The sequence below is a fragment of the Giraffa tippelskirchi genome, chromosome 2 (genome assembly GCF_054371585.1).
Source record: "Giraffa tippelskirchi isolate mGirTip1 chromosome 2, T2T-mGirTip1v1.2.pri, whole genome shotgun sequence".
In the NCBI taxonomy this organism is placed as follows: Eukaryota; Metazoa; Chordata; class Mammalia; order Artiodactyla; family Giraffidae; genus Giraffa; species Giraffa tippelskirchi.
In genome coordinates, this window is record NC_137276.1 from 166,777,729 (window position 1) to 166,790,150 (window position 12,422).

At 41.1% G+C, this 12,422-nt stretch overlaps 1 protein-coding gene and 1 pseudogene across 6 annotated transcripts in view; one reads left to right on the forward strand and one right to left on the reverse strand.

The window, feature by feature from the left end:
* The window catches only part of MYLK (myosin light chain kinase), a 233,919-nt gene that overhangs the window by 95,906 nt on the left and 125,591 nt on the right, over positions 1–12,422 (forward strand). The window lies entirely within an intron of this gene.
* On the reverse strand, positions 4,754–5,240 carry LOC145538879 (large ribosomal subunit protein eL21 pseudogene; annotated as a pseudogene).

The window sequence follows — 12,422 nt, forward strand, 5'->3', positions numbered from 1 at the left end:
CAGAGTTTCTGGGTTAGTAGCTGTAGGATGAGCTGAAGAGTTTTCATTTCCAAAAGTTTCCTAGTGGTGTTGATACTAGGTTGATGCACACTGGATCCAACACTTGGAGAACCAGTAGGCTAGTGCCTATACCTACTATGTTAGAGTTCTCCAGAGAAACAGAATAGATCATATGTATGTGTGTATAAAAAGATTCGTGACAAGGAATTGGCTGTCACGATTATGGGGGCTGACAAGTCCCAAGATCTTCAGTCAGCAAGCTGGAGAACCAGGAGACCTGATGGTGTCATTCCTGTCCAAATTCTAAAGCCTGAGAATCAGGACAGCTGATGGTGTAGTTTCAGTCCTAAGCTGGAAGGCCCTGTAGATGATGGTTTCTGAGGCTGCTCCACTTGTCTCTGTTGAAAAGCAAAGACACATCCCTCATCCTGAAATGTCTCCGACGAGCTGAGAGTGTGACCCTCTGTCCACAGCCTTGTGCACCACTCTGTTCCTCTCTGGGTCAGGCCCGCTTCAGATAGGCTCCCCGCCCTCTTGGAGTTTACCTCCTACTGGGAAAGAGACTATAAATAGATAACCAATATAACTTGTAGTAGAATTAAGTACTCCCTGACCATGTGTGAAAAACAGAGCCAGGTGGCAGGCCACCTAGAATGTGGCAGCAGAAGGGAGAGTGACCCCATGTCATGGAATTTAAGGGGGAAGAGTGGCCTTAGTGACCACTAGCCTAGCTGTGTTAGTGTCATTGACGCCAGTGTTATCTGGTGATATTTGGATTTGTAGGAAATGCTTTTGCACTACATTTTTTGCTACTACCCTTTTTCGGGGACAGATTTCTCAGATCCCTTTCATTTTCACACTGAATTAGGTTGATGACAATATGTATTTTGAGACTATGTCTATTTATAGTGGCTGAGTTTTAAATCACTGTATTCCTCAAGAACATCTGTTATGATTCTCCTTTTGTTGTGTTGTTCTCTTCTTTCATCCCATCTTCTTTTACCTAAATCTTCTACTTTCTTTAAAGACCTGTAATTATATCTCCCATTTGTGCTCTTTATAAACTCTTTTCAGTCCATAACACCCCTGATCACTCTCCTTTTTGTAGGTGTATACGCTCAATTTTTTTTTCTTATCCAGTCAGAACATTAAAATGCTCTGAATTTTTGTCCTTTTTCTGTTTCATCAAAATTAAATATATAAATGTGGTAGAGATAAAATTATTCTTTTTGTCCCTGCAGGCTCACTGTTAAACAGTTGTGTGTCAAGACAGCCTTGGCAGAGGGCTCACGTATTTGCTACATGGAAAAGTTAGATGACAAATGACTCGGTCTCATTCTGTTCTTGAAGGATGACTTCCAAAGCCCTGTGTCCCTTCCCTCAGCTGTTTCCACCTCCCAATTTGCCTCCAAAATATATGCCAGCACCGCTGACTGGCCCAGTTTTTACTCTTGATGGTGCCATCTTTTCTCCTCATCTCTTACTCCTCCATCCGGTTCTCCCATCTCCACCCCAACCCCCGCATACTTTCCCGTTGCTTGTAGTCCTAACCTCTTCTTCATTCATCAAGCTTTATTGCATGTGCTAACTGTGTGCTGTTATCTAAGAGCAACAAGACTTGGTAATTGCTCTCAAGAGACTGACTTTCCTGACCTCATATTTCATTGTTATGTGATGATTAGGCAACAACATCAGGATGCATTTAGGAAGTGCTGACTTTGTTTGGTGCCGTGTGGGAGACAAAATACTTTGTCAGATCCTTTCTGCAAGAACCTGGTTGGTCAGATAAGACATGTTGAAAGCTAAGTCAAAACACAACCCTAGTCATAAGACAGCATCGGTTTATCTGCCAAACAATTGGCACATCAGCTGTGTAAGCTTAGAGGAGGACAAGTTATTTGGAGGCTGAAATGGTCTGTGATGTCTCCTTGGTGGAGGAAGGACTTGGTTAGTCCTGGAGGAGCAGGTCAGATGGATGCCGTTTGGATGGCAGAGTGTGATTCTGATGATAGGGGTGGGAGAACAGTGGAGAAAATTAAGGCCTGGAGTGGAGGGTCAGGCAGGAGCAGAGATAGTGGGAAATAAAGCTGAAGGAGAGATTGGGAGGAGACCGTGGTAGGTCTGGAGCAGGAGACCAGGTAGTTTGTAGAGTCATATCCATTCCAGAGTATGAGTGGATGGTTCTGCCCTTCATCGTTGCTTTCCCATTTTCATACTTCACATAGCTCTCCAGGTGAAAGGAAAGGAACCCGAACTGTTGGAGCCCATTCCCTATGAATTCATGGCCTGATGGGTATAAAAATAAAGAGCTGGACTGTAAAAAAAAAAAAAAAAAGAAAGAAAGAAAGAATGAATGAATGAAACCTTAAAAGAAGATAACATAGCAAGACAAATTACAGACCACTGCTCCCCTTAGCCACAGCTAGAAGGAGAGGCATACTATGTCCTTACTTCTGCTTCATGTATCTTCTAACTTATTTTTATTTTTCTGAGCACATGGGTTTCTACCACACATGATCACAGATTTTTCACATGATCCATGTTTGATACGCCAATCCCATGAACGGAGGAGCCTGGTAGGCTGCAGTCCATGGGGTTGCTAAGAGTCGGACACGACTGAGCGACTTCACTTTCACTTTTCACTTTTATGCATTGGAGAAGGAAATGGCAACCCACTCCAGTGTTCTTGCCTAGAGAATCCCAGGGACAGGGGAGCCTGGTGGGCTGCCGTCTGTGGGGTCGCCCAGAGTTGGACATGACAGAAGCGACTTAGCAGCAACAGCAGCAGCATTTTGTGTGATTCCAAACAAAAACGGGTTGCTTATTAGTACAATGAATTTCTCCAGAACCACGCTTAAAATAACCTTCCCATACACTACATTTGCCCACTGGGTGGTTTCTGATCAGACATCCTTATAGTAGCTACAGCCAAATTACTCCCACCACATCAGACCCACAAATGGGGAGGGGCTCAAACCAGAGGTGACTTTATTTCCTTTCTGATAAATTTTTATAAAATCAATCTTTATGACTTAAGTACTAAAGGGAATGCCTGCTACTTGGCTTGGTGTTTTGGGGGGGAATCACCATGGAAAGTAACTGGAAAATAAATGAAAAAGTAATGGAGAGTAGTGAGAAGTGAGCTGGGATGCCTGGGAGTCTTAGCCTCAGAATGAAGACTCTAAAAGAAATAGCCATTTTCTCTCTTTAGAGGATCTAAATCCTTTTCAAAGTACTTATTTAAGACAACTTAGAGATCATTGGTTGCCATTTATTGAATTATTCCTCCCTCCAAAATGAAACTTCAGGTCACTACTCCTTTGAACTCATTGGGTAGGATATGACCACCTTATCCATCAATGGCTGGGAAGTAGTTTGTCTTCTTAGTGGTGAATATTTTATTTCAACCCCTTGAGGAAGAATTGGTTCTTTAGTGCATCAATTCCTGGGGACCCAAACAGAACTCCTGAAATGTCTACTTGATGTCCTGGGATGACCTCTTTAGCCTTATGGAAGGATGAACAGCTGATCCTTGAAAAACACAAGTTTGAAATGTGTGGGTCCACTTATACATGGATTTTTTTCAATAAATAGTATCTGTATTGTCATTTAATTAAGTGTGTGGAAAAGTTTGTCTTCAATTAGAGATCACAATAATCAAATCAAAAGAACTAGGGTTTGAGTCCCAGTTCTGTACAAGTCATTTCAACTTACTCCCCTTGGTTGAGTCATGTATCAGTTCCTTCATTTTTTGAGACAGATTAGCAGTATGTGAATCTTCTACTACATGGGGTCAGTGCCCCCAACCCCCATGCTCTTCAAGGGTCAGCTACTTGTTATTGAGTGTCATTGTATAAGAATAATGCACATGTGTACCTTCCGTGGAGAATGCACCGTGGAGTGGCAGTGACCTCCAAAGCTCACTGCCCGACTGGAGGCAGTAGAGTGAACCGTTTATGTGGGGTGAGGCCCCTGCTTACACAGGGACAGGCAGCCCCTGAGAGAGGCCTGTTAACATTTATGGTCAGGACTTTCATGACTCCTGGAAGACACAGCTAAGACCTTGACAGGTGACAACACAAACCTTCTTGGGAAGGAAGGCAGCCCAGCCACCTCGTCACCCTGAAGTCCTCCCTCCCTCCCCTTCCCCAGTCCATCACCAGATCCTGCTGGGCCAGCTCATTTGTCCCCGCTGCCACCATTCCAGCCCATCATCTCTGTCCTGTTGCACAGATTCCCAACTTGTCTCCCCACTTCCACACATACCCCATTGTAATTGCTATCCACATTGTAATCCACATTGCTGCTAAAAAAAAAAAAAAATCAAACAGGATTTTATCCCTCCCTCCCTTCAAATCTTCCAGTGAGAATTTCTACCTTTAAACTGAAATTCAAGATCTTCAGCAGGCCCTGCACTAGAATGTCCCCTCCCCCATCTTTGAAGCACTTTGTCTTTCTCTTAAGGCTCAAGTTTTATTCTAGCTTTTATTACACACACCAGTCTACTGGCTGAAGCTCTAGCTAATGCCTTATGCATAATAGGGACTGAATCTGCGTTTTAGTACAGATGAGGTCTCAGGGATCCTATGTCATACAGCAGAAAAGTGTTTTGACACCACACTTACAGTCATTTCCCCTCCATTTTTTCCACTTCAGTGGTCTGTAACTTGTCTTGTTATGTTACCTTCTTTTAAGGTTTCATTCTTTTTTTTTTTTTTTTTTTTTACAATCTAGGAATTTATTTTTATACCCATCAGGCCATGAATTTATAGGAAATGGGCTCCAACAGTTTGGGTTCCTTTCCATTGGTCCTCACGAAGTGTGCTTCTCTGGGTGGAGCAGGCTGGCGCTTCAGATGAACCCAAGTCCCTTTCTCTTTGGTTTCCTTCTTTTTCTGATCATTTTCCTTCACATGTTCCAGGAAGCTATCTCAGCTCTTAGAGTGCTTAATATGCTCGATATGCACATGAATTCTCTTGGCAAGAATCTTGCCCTTGTTTGTTTACAATGATGCCAACAGCATGCTAGGTAACATTGTAGACTCTCCCAGTTTTGCCATGGTAACATTTGTGGGGCATTCCTTTTTGAATAGTACCCATTCCCTTGATATCTACAATATCACCCTTCTTGTAGATTTACATGTGTGTGGCCAAAGGTACAACTCCATGTTTTCTAAAAGGCCTAGAGAACATGTAGCGGGTGCCCCTCCTCTTTCCCTTTGTGTTGGTCATTTTGGTGAATTACTGGGAGATGGCGGTTCCAGCCTAAAGGGCTCATTCTTTTTTTGTTTTATAATATGTGTGCTCTGTTGTTTATCCTAACATTACTTTTTCTTTTTGCTGTATTTTTTTCTCCTTTTTTCTCTTTATTGAGATACAGATGACATGTAACATTGCTAACACTACTTTTTATTCTGGTGTCCACCTGTATACCTTATTCCTTCATTTCCATGACTATACAGTGTTTTGTGATCATTCACCTTTAAATCCAGACATGCATATGAGTCAGTGCAGGCATCTGTTTCGTTATGTCTTCTAATGTGCCTGAGCATTTACATTTTGAAAGAGTCATACTTGAACATCTGTTGATGTTCAATATTGAAATAAATATTTTTATAATTTACTTTCTTTTTATTTCTCCTTAATCTTTTACTTAGGGTTTTACATTTGTTTTCTCTTTGAAATTGTATAGATAGATGGTTAGTTTCAAATATTGATTCAGCATGGCACAGGGGACCTTGCTAACTACATGTTATAAAAAGTAGGCACATGTTCTGGTTGAGTGAAGAACCACTATTTTAAGCAATCCTCAATATCTACTTTGAAGTTGCCTACAAGTGGGGTGACTGCTCCCTGGTTTGCCTGCAACAGTCTTGATTTATTCCTGTTGTCCTGGCAGAATTATTATTTATGTCCCTTTCATTGTCCAGAGACTCTGTTTAGATAATAAATTGTATCACCACATGTTTTTAGAAGCATTTCTTCTTTTTACTATCATGATCACATTATTCCCCTTTTCAGCAGCATTCTCTGTGTCTACTCAGCCTTTGACAAAAAGTGCTAGGTCCCTCCACTATTGAACTTTTCACTCCTAAAATCTGCCAGTATTCTCTTTTACTCATCCTTGAAAAATCTGAAATTACTGCTTAAATACCTTCAGTGCCTTTTTTTCCCCCCTCTCACTAACTTGATCCTGTCTTCATCAATTCTCTTAACTTACTCTTCTATTTTTGGCATTTCTACCTTAATCCCCTTTCCACTTCTTTCTTTTTTTTTTTAACATAACCTTGCTGTTCTGCCAGATTTTCATACTTTCACAAAATTAATTTTGCCTTATCTGACAATTTGCAGCTTCAAATTTTCACCTATAAATAGACCTTGTTAGCTATTTTAGTCCAGATTCTCTTTTTGCTTTGATGTATGTCCTTGGTGTTGACACACATTAAAATAAGCATTCCTCAATTCCATTTTTAGCTGACTTCTTTATATGTTACCTTTGGATTGTACCATAAACTGCTCTTACTCTGATATACAAATACCTCCAAACAGCATTCTTTTGGTACTCTTTGAGGAAACGCCATATTTTTGCTTTATTTTCTTTTTTTAAGGAGTAAAGGAATTTTAACTTTTGGATTAAGACATTTGGCTCCCAAGAGTTTTCAAGATGCTTAGTCTAAATTTTTTTATTGTGATAAAATACACATTACATTAAATTTGCCACTTAAATAATTTTAAAGTGTACAATTCAATGGCATTAAGTACATTCACAATGGTGTGCAGCTATCAGCACTGCCTAGCTCCAGAGTTTCCATCTTCCCAAACAGAAACCCCACACCCAGTGAGCAGTCACTCTCCTTCCCCCTCCCCCAGCCCCCAGCACATACTCATCCGCTTTCTGTCTCTGTGGATTTGCCTCTTCTGAACATTTCATACGAATGGAATCATATATTTTGTGTATGTCTGACTTTTTTCACTTAGCATAATTTTTCAAGGTTAATCTGTGTTATAGCATGTGTCATCACTTTATTCCTTTGTATGGCTAAATAGCATTTCATTGTATAGATAGACCTTATATTGTTTATCCACTCATCCGTTGATCAGTCTAATTTTTATTAAGTCTTTACTACAGCATGAAATGAGTGGTACAGTATAGCATTATAAGTGCAGTGAATGGTATAGAGATATTTTATTTTAAACTTTTAATTTTATATACGCGTACAGCTGATGAACAATGTTGTGATAGTTTCAGGTGGAAAACGAAGTTACTCAGCCATATACATGTGTCCATTCTTCCTCAAACTCTCCTCCCATCCAAGCTGCCACATAACATTGAGCAGAGTTCCCTGTGCTATGTAGTAGAAACTTGTTAGTTATCCATTTTAAATATAGCAGTGCGTACATGTCCGTCCCAAACTCCCAAACTATCTCTTCCCCTCATTCTTCCCCCCACTGGTAACCGTAAGTTCATTTTCTGAAGGCTATCAGTCATTTTTTGTTTTGTGAATGAGTTCATTTGTATCATTTCTTTTTAGATTCCACATATAAGGGGTATTATATGATATTTCTCACTCTGTGTTTGACTTACTTCACTCAGCATGACAATCTGTAGGTCCATCTATGTTGCTGCAAATGACATTATTTCATTATTTCTAATGGCTGAGTAATATTCCATTATATATATGTGTGTGTGTGCTATATATTCTTTATCCATTCAGTACAGGGATATTTAACATGAGAGTCTTAGTGGTTGACATGTGACTAATGCTGGGGATAGAATATGTATAAGAGGTTATAACATTTGGATATATTTTCTTCTGGGTATTTTATGGTTTTTTTATGTTTGGGTCATTTTACTATGGGTATTTTATTTCATTTTTACCTGCTTATGATCACATTGATTAGAAAAGTTTGCATGCTGCTCCTTTCTTCATAAAATTCATTTGTTTAACAAATATTTGAATGCCTATAATGTGATGGGAGCTAGTGTGGTTACCTCTGATGGACACAAAGTTCTAGTAAGGATATGGTTTGGAAGTTATCAGCTTATGGGTATTATTTAAAGCCATAGGACCAAGACCTCCCAGGGAAGAGTCCATAGCGCTGAGGAGAAGACCGAAGACTCAGCCCTAAGGTGCTCTTGGTAATAAAGTTCCAGGAAAGAAGGAGGTTGAGGAAGAACAGGCAACCTGTTAAAAGCAGGAGAGTCTGGAGGAGAAAGTGTTGGAGGGGATGGCCCCTGGTGTCAACTGCTACTGAGTGAGATGGGGAAGAGGTTGAACCACGGGATTTAGCAAGGTGGTGGTCAGAAGGGAGCTCAGTGGAGTGGAGAGGATCACAGCCCAGCTGGAGTGTGCTAAGGAGCACATGATGTAATATTTTAACATAGTTCTGAACGTTTCATATATTCTGAAACATAATTCAGTGGCAGAAAAAGATTCTAATTGTACATTTTAACTGAGCCACTTATTATCTCCCTATCAACGTGTGACAATTGCATTGTTTCCAATATTTACTATTACCAACAAGACCACAGTGAGTAGCTTTGTAAACTTTCTTTCCTACTTTTAGCATCATTTCCTTTGACTAGAGAGACAGAAAGGAAGATGCTGGTCTAAGAGCAGAGCATCTTTAAAGCTTACAATTCTCATGTGCTCCGATACTTTCGGAAAGAACTGACTAGTTGGCATTCCTCCAATGTTATCCAGTATCTTGAGTGCAATTGTCAGTTGAGCCCTCCTAGAACAGGTCTTTCCTTATATCTGCTTATAAGTTCTTTTAACCTTGAAAAGAGAATTTAATGAGAAGAACTAAACCCACATTATGGGATGAAAAATACACGCAGCTAGTTCAGTTCAGTTCAGTCGCTCAGTCGTGTCCGACTCTTTGTGACCCCATGGACTGCAGCATGCTAGGCCTCCCTGTCCATCACCAACTCCCTGAGTTTGCTCAAACTCATGTCCATTAAGTCCGTGATGCCATCCAACCATCTCATCTTTTGTCATCTCCTTCTCCTCCTGCCTTCAATTTTTCCCAGCATGAGGGTCTTTTCAAATGAGTCAGTTCTTCACATCAGTTGGCCAAAGTATTGGAATTTCAGCTTCAACATCAGTCCTTCCAATGAGTATTCAGGACTTATTTCCTTTAGGATGGGCTGGTTGGATCTCCTTGCAGTCCAAGGGACTCTCAGAGGTCTTCTCCAACACCGCAGTTCAAAAGCATCAATTCTTCGGTGCTCAGGTTTCTTTATAGTCCAACTCTCACATCCATACATGACTACTGGAAAAATCAAAGCTTTAACTAGACGGACCTTTGTTGGCAAAGTAATGTCTCTGCTTTTTAATATGCTGTCTAGGTTGGTCATAACTTTTCTTCCAAGAAGCAAGTGTCTTTTAATTTCATGGCTTCAGTCACCATCTGCAGGGATTTTGGAGTACAAAAAAACAAAGTCAGCCACTGTTCCCACTGTTTCCACATCTATTTGCCATGAAATGATGAGACCAGATGCCATGATCTTAGTTTTCTGAATGTTGAGTTTTAACCCAACATTTCACTCTACTCTTTTTTTTTTTTTAATCTTTATTGAATTTGTTACAATATTGCTTCTGCTTTATGTTTTGCTTTTTTGTCCACAAGGCATATGGGATCTTAATTCCCTGATGAGGGTTTGAACCTGCACCCTCTGCATTGGAAGGCAAAGTCTTAACCACTGGACAAGCAGGGAAGTCCCTTCACTCTCCTCTTTCATTTTCTGCAAGAGGCTCTTTAGTTCTTCGCTTTCTGCCATAAGGGTGGTGTCATCTGCATATCTGAGGTTATTGATATTTCTCCTGGCAATCTTGATTCCAGCTCGGTGCTTCACCCAGCCTGGCATTTTGCATGATGTACTCTGCATATAGGTTAAATAAGCAGAGTGACAATATACAGCCTTGACGTACTCCTTTTCCAATTTGGAACCAGTCTGTTGTTCCATGTCCAGTTCTAACTGTTGCTTCTTGACCTGAATACATATTTCTCAGGAGGCAGGTCAGGTGGTCAGGTGGTATTCCCATCTCTTGAAGAATTTTCTGTAGTTTGTTGTGGTCTACACAGTCAAAGGCTTTGGCATAGTCAATAAAGCAGAAATAGATGTTTTTCTGGAACTCTTGCTTTTTCGATGATCCAATGGATGTTGGCAATTTGATCTCTGGTTCCACTGCCTTTTCTAAATCCAGCTTGAACATCTGGAATTTCACGCTTCATGTACTGTTGAAGGCTGGCTTGGAGAATTTCAAGCATTACTTTGCTAGTGTGTGAGATGAGTACATTGGTGCAGTAGTTTGAGCATTCTTTGGCATTGCTTTTCTTTGGGATTGGAATGAAAACTGACCTTTTCCAGTCCTGTGGCCACTGCTGAGTTTTCCAAATTTGCTGGCATATTGAGTGCAGCACTTTCACATCATCGTCTTTCAGGATTTGAAATAGCTCAACTGGAATTCCATCACTTCCACTAGGTTTGTTCGTAGTGATGCTTTCTAAGGCCCACTTGACTTCCAGTTCCAGGATGTCTGGCTCTAGGTGAGTGGTCACACCATCATGATTATCTGGGTTGTGAAGATCTTTTTTGTATAGTTCTTCTGTGTATTCGTGCTACCTCTTCTTATTATCTTTTGCTTCTGTTAGGTCCCTATCATTTCTGTCCTTTACTGTGCCCATCTTTGCATGAAAAGTTCCCTTGGTATCTCTAATTTTCTTGAAGAGATCTCTAATCTTTCCCGTTTTATTGTTTTCCTCTATTTCTTTGCATTGATCACTGAAGAAGGCTTTATCTCTTCTTGCTATTCTTTGAAACTCTGCATTCAAATGGGTATATCTTTCCTTTTCTCCTTTGCTTTTTGCTTCTCTTCTTTTCACAGCTGTTTGTAAGGCCTCCTCAGACAACCATTTTGCCTTTTTGCATTTCTTTTTCTTGGGGATGGTCTTGATCACTGCCTCCTGTACAATGTCACGTACCTCCATCCATTGTTCTTCAGGCACTCTATCAGATCTAATCCCTTGAATCTATTTGTCAGTTCCACTGTATAGTCGTAAGGGATTTGATTTAGGTCATACCTGAATGGTCTACTGGTTTTCCCTACTTTCTTCAATTTAAGTCTGAATTTGGCAATAAGGAGTTCATGATCTGAGCCACAGTCCGCTCCCGGTCTTGTTTTTCCTGACTGTATAGAGCTTCTCCATCTTTGGCTGCAGAGAACGTAATCAGTCTGATTTCAGTGCTGACCATCTGGTGATGTCCATGTACAGTGTTTTCTCAGCTAACTAAATAGTTATATCAAGGGGAAGCACATGTACAACAATTGCCAACCCATATGGAACCACGATGTGAATGTGATGCCACTGTTTGTTATTAACTCTTTTTCACTGAGATCTTGGCGTAACCTTAAACCAGATATGGCTGAGGAAGATACTCAGCCAGGAGCTTCATCCTCCACTCCTATGTTCCTATGCATTCATGTTAGTGTGATCTGTGCTGGGATTTAAGGAAGTTTCCCCTTTTCCAGGAACCTCCCTGCAGATCTCCCACTGCAGCTGCCTGCTGCTATCAGGGAATGACTTCTAGCCTTTCCATGAGTGCTTTGGGTGGGGTTTTATAAACATTCCCAGCCTATCACAAAAAGATAGCAACTTTCAAGCCTATTGTCATCTCAAAAATTTCCTCCTCTCCCCTTCCCCATTCCTCAAAAATACCCCTCCACTTGGTGGTCACTTTGTGGTCACATTGTGAGTTGTTCATCCCAGCAGCAGTAGTTAGATAAAGGAGGTGACACCAGCCACCTGGGTCTGCTGTTTAACTGCTCCCTACCCAGCACCACACCCAGGACCAGCAGTGCCCAGTGTCCTGCTGATGCAGGTTCTGGGAGGTACTGGCTTCACTGGAGTTCCTCTCCAGTCATCTGCTTGCTCCAGCTGGACAGATACTGCTGTTTGCTGGGCCTTAAGTGGGTGGGTGATTGGGTCAGATGGGAATAGACTTGGCAAGAGTGATGCATGTGCATCCCCCTGCTCCAATCACTTGACTCCTTTTCTGGAGAGGTCCTAATTTCCACAGAGCATCCCCAAAGTAGAAGGTCCAAGAACATATAACTGCTCAGCAGAATGATGGAGTGTTCTAGAACAGGCAGACTGGGATGCTTTCCTGTACCATTACTGGCTCTGTGACTCAAGAGGGTGACTTCACATCTCTGAATCTCATTTTTTCCCACCAGTTTAAAAAATATAGAAGGATGATATGATACCAGTCTCCTTAAATTATTGCAGGAAATCCATGCAATGATATATGTAAAGTGACCACCATAGAGCCTGACCCAGTACAGGCTCAATCAGGGTGAACTGTTACCATCATTATCTCACCCCATACTCCTTGTTGACTCCCTGACTTTTGTTGCT